The sequence below is a fragment of the Penaeus chinensis genome, chromosome 1 (genome assembly GCF_019202785.1).
Source record: "Penaeus chinensis breed Huanghai No. 1 chromosome 1, ASM1920278v2, whole genome shotgun sequence".
Lineage (NCBI taxonomy): Eukaryota > Metazoa > Arthropoda > Malacostraca > Decapoda > Penaeidae > Penaeus > Penaeus chinensis.
This window is the reverse complement of record NC_061819.1, coordinates 14,524,364-14,529,363: the sequence shown is the minus strand read 5'-3', so window position 1 is coordinate 14,529,363 and position 5,000 is coordinate 14,524,364. Positions and strand designations below refer to the sequence as shown.

Here is a 5,000-nt window from a genome sequence, read left to right as displayed (position 1 = left end):
TATATAGATGAAAAATCCGTCCCTGGAAAAAAAAAAAAAAAAGTTCGGAGAAAGATGCTAAAACGAACTGTTTTCATGAGCGAGGAAACAACTACATTAAATTAGCCAAGTATTTCAAAGCAAATTAGAGAGAGAGAGAGAAAAAAAAAATGAACAGGATAACGTCTGTGTTTTCTCCAAAATAAAAGAGGAACCGGTGACAAAAACGAGGAACTTACGAAATTTCTTTGATACGAGTCAACGAAAAAAGGCCTTACGTGTATTTGGTTACGTCCGACTAGAAGAAGTACAATAATTAGGCGGAAGTGACGTTTTCGCTGAACTCCATGGCAGTGCATATTCAAGTCGGTTTGATCTTAAACGGTCATTGTGTCTGCGAAGTGTTTGCAGACTTAGGCACTAAATGGTAAATCAATTGGCCTTAGTTTTGCAGCACTGTGTTGAAAGTTCCTTACATATTTGCGCATATCCATTAATATATATATAACGCTCAAAATAGCTTTGCTTTGTTTGCGGATATATTTATATTTTATGTACACACCGTCACAGGAGCAGTCCGTTTCGCGCTCGCACATTGGAGTGTGTTTGCATGTACATGTACACTGTATGTGTGTCTATTTATTTATCTGTCTGTCTGTATGTGTATATGTATATATAATCATAAGTATGCATACATTTTCTATATGTGAATGCGCTGGTATCTACACGTTTGGGCACAGTTAACGAGTTGCCAATAATGCATAAACTTGATTTGCCTGCACACTACGAAAGTGTGAGGCGAGAAGCAACAATTCACCTCCTTAAAACAAATATGATCCCAACGCCAAATCCTAGCAATACAATGCAACGCAACACCTCTATGCGCGAATCAGGTAAAAACGCACCCACTGATTTATCACGAGAAAAAAAGAGAAGATTTATCGCTCGAACCTGCTTCAATACCATTATCACTGGGCCGTAAGACTATAATACCTATTTGATGCACGGCTAAACTGGCCGGCAAACTGCAATGGCTAATGATCAGATGATGTTGCTGTTTTTAGAAGCTGTGTTATCATCATTATTTTTGCCATGATTATTGTAGTGTTAAAGCAGGTCTGCGGGGTATTGCTTGCTTGCTACAGAGTTACTTATTACTGGACCAAAATTAACTGTGATAAGTAGACCACATTTATGTCCTGATGAAGTGGATTTAATTATTACTTGTCCAGACTTTGATATACGTAACTCTGTTATTCACAGTCTTCAAGTAGTCATTCCGTGGGCGTTCTGACTTATGGGTAATACAAGAATCCATTCTGGGATAAGAAACAATGTCTAAGAAGGATCGTATATAAGAACACAATGTCTAAGAAGGATCGTATATCAAGATTCATATCTGATTCATTAACATTCTCTTTTGGGGGAGTCATTATATACAGTGCATTTCTCTCACAATTCTTTCTTTTTTTCTTTTGATAATAATACCTTTTACCTCACATCTAGTTACATTTTTTTCATCCATTGTTCTATATTTTTCGCCACGCTGGTTTTTTTTGGGATGGTCTTTCAGTGGCAGTTAATTATCGACTTGTATCATCCTTATAAAAGTGGTTAAAAGGTAAGGTCATTTTATATCACATATATTAAAAAACAGTTTGGCAGGTGTGAAACATAGTTCATGGCAACCAGAGGAGAGGATATATAACAAAAATACTCCATGTGTTTTTTCCATTCTTTTATTGTTTAAATTGTTCCATTTCTTAGTCCACTCTAGCATGTACTACATTCCATTTTATTATATCTACAACAACTGTGTCTTCCTTGTATAAATGGCATAATACAGTACAGACTGCACATGTAAAAAAGAACTATACAATCATACTTTGGCTCTGGATTTCATTATGACTAGATGTTTCTAGTATGAATTTCAATTAGCTGGCATATTGGGACAGAAGGTAAAGTCTACCTGAGAGCTATAAGGTAGTTCACGACTAGCGCTTGCTGTATGTTGTCACAATGAAATCCATACAATCTAATTTCAATTTTCATAATAATTACATGTAAACGCATGTGTTTATTGGAGATTTGGATGTAAACATCATATGGGTATCAAAACACATATTTACCCAATGGCAATCATTATTACCTTTCGTTAGTATAAAACTCTAATCTGATAGCTGTATGTTAAGGATTTTCTCCTGGAAAGTAAACAGTAATAAGGTTCAGAATCATCCTTTGCTTTCTGAGCATCTCTGTGCTTAAAAATATAACATTTCACCCATGTAAATCAAGGAACCGAACACGCAACGAATGATTGTACGCTCCGGGGCAGCCGCCAGCTGGTGTGGCCTCAAGCTGGTGTAGCTCTAGGCTTGTGTTGCCGCAATTGGTGTAGGCGCAGCTGGTGTGGCCGCCCTCAGAGTGGTGTGTGGTTGACACTCGACTGCGCGGCTTCCAGCCTCACGCTCCACCACCCCTCACCCTCGGGGACATAAAACCCTTATAAACCCACTGTGCGAACGTGTAAAAATTGTGCGGACAATTGAGGACTGCCATAGGTTACTACAGGAGACTGTACTACTGACTACGTCCCTCTACACGAGTTAGGTACCGGAGCAGCTGCTGGTCCCACCATAGGGGGAAGGTAGGGGATACTCTAGTAGAACACGGGAATGATTATCTTGGTAGTGTTAAACGTTGATTTTGCTGTCCACAGAGTAATGAACTGGATAATACGACCGAGGAAGGGGAGAGAGGGGAGGGGAGGGGAGGGGCGGAGGGTGCTGCGGGGCGAAGAACTGATGGTTCCTGGGAAGGCACCAGCCTGGAGGAGGTGGTCCTGGAAAAAGGGGGAGGGGGGGGGGGGGCTTCGAGTTTGAGGGTTTATACAACGGGAACGAAGGGGCGCGGTGGCGGGGGCCGGGAGAGGGCGAGGGATGGAGGGGAGTCCTGGGGAGGCGTGTCGACTGGGGAATTACAGTTGTGGGGAGCTTGTGGTCCTGGGAGGGTCAGGGCCTGGGGAGGGTCAGGGCCTGGGGAGGGTCAGGGCCTGGAGAGGGTGAGGGCGGGCCTGGCGCAGTATCTCTCACGGTGTTTAAATCAAGTGTGTACTAAAATAATAAATAGACAGTGTTTTCACATGTAAAAATACTCTCATTATCAACTCTCTAAAACAAAATAATATTGACTAGATTTCTGCCTTCTGTTAATAAACACCACCAATATTATTACTACAGTTACAATATCATATAAAGTCATCAAGACTAACCTGCCCGACTTTGGATGGCAGGCGGTTCCTCGACTCAACGGTTGGGCTCCGGCGCCCACTTACCACAACAACAACGACAAACAATGACCTGCGGCCCTCTCGGCTCTCTGCTGCTGACTGCGCCCGGGCCCGACCGCCGCCGGCCGCCACCTGCGGCAGCGCGGCGGCACTTCCGGCCCGGACCACCCGCGGCGGCCTGACTGGGCTGGCCGGGCCGCACCTGAGCCCTGGCTTTGGAGTGATCTCGGCCGCGCTACTTGGAATACTCTCTGGCTCTAATACTTGCGCTAATACTGAAGCTTGAACAATTTTGGTGTTGGCGAGTGACTCGCCGGGCGAGAGGGAGACTCGCCGCGACTTGCTCTTCGCGGGATTGGTCGGGTCTCGATGGTGCGACTCGGTGCGGCCCGACTCGTCCGCCGCGACTCACCGCCTTCTCTTTTAGACCCGTATTGGCGCGGGGAAGGCGGGGAGGCAGCCCGGCGGGCGCGACCTCCCCCTACCCCGCCGGCGGCCACGGCGACCCCGCGGCAGGAAATGGGGCCGCGGGCCGCCTCTACCAGTGGTGCGGGCGAGGCGGGGGCGGCGCCCCCAGCCTCGCTACCTGGCTATCTATGCGGCACCTGGGACAACCTACGTACGAGAGATAGTGCATATTTCCTATGCAGTATATATGTATCATTATATTATGAATATATATTACATTCTTCTTATTAACCTAGTGAAAGCTGACCGCAGTTCAGAGTGGTTTGTCGCGAGCGGGCGGGGCGCCCTGCTGTGGGCGGCTTAGGGCATCCCCAGCCCGCGGGCGGCGGTACTGAGTCCTTGGCAGCAGTTGTAGGCTACAGCAGGGGCAGGACTGGCCGCGGCGCCCAGGGTCACGGATCTGGTGGCCGTCCCTCGCGCCCGGAGTGCGAGGGACGCGAGGACCGAGTGCGGCTCGCGAAACGCAGCCCCGGTCCGCTACACTACACTACCGTCGGTATACAAGACTGCCTTACACTAAGCATTTGGCTACAGGAGGCTACGATACTGTCCCGTGGCTCATGCTGCGGCGGCTTCAGCGGCGGCTTCAGCGGGGCCGCTACAGGCCCACTGAGTGACTAGCGCGCACTACAAGCTTGGCGACACCTACACACATATCTAGGGTGAGGCTCCACACTGATGGCACACACTTAAACTACGGGCTGGCAAACATAGTAAAATCACTCAACAGTCACAAAAAGTAACCAAAGGAATCATCGGCCTACGACTAACTACATGGGTTCTGGGGAGATCCTACAAACCACATCACACACCCACCACCTATACACACATCAAGAGTGTCCCATTTAACATAGTCACCAGATTCCCATTATGAGTCTTTGTACATTGCGAGCATCAACATACCAAGCCCTCCTAAATAAAATATTACCATTATTTCTCAAAACCCATTATAGAATACCATAAGAAAATATAGAACCTCGCACACAAATATAACAACGCTTTTAACCACTGTCTGTGCTCATTAAATTATATAAGAGGGCATTGTTATATCTTAGTAATATTGCACTATATATTTCTTATGTACATGCTGGTGGTCCTAGATGCAAATGTTGCTGGTTTCCGGGGATCTGATATGTGGCCCTGCTGCCATCGGTGCGGCATTGGTTAGAGTGAAGCTTGTTTGAGATTCTGCACTGCAAGGATTCTCTCGAGCTGAACTCAGCACTCCTGACGCGGGATCTTTTATGAACCTACTATACACGAA

General features: G+C 46.5%; 1 protein-coding gene across 1 annotated transcript in view; it reads right to left on the bottom strand.

Annotated features, from left to right (window-relative positions):
- Positions 1-1,702: 1,702 nt before the first annotated feature.
- The window catches only part of LOC125032249, a 24,004-nt gene continuing 20,706 nt past the window's right edge, over positions 1,703-5,000 (bottom strand). Inside the window, exon 11 of the mRNA XM_047623380.1 lies at positions 1,703-5,000. This exon is cut by the window's right edge and continues 901 nt beyond it. The gene's annotated coding sequence lies outside the window, so the exon portion shown is untranslated.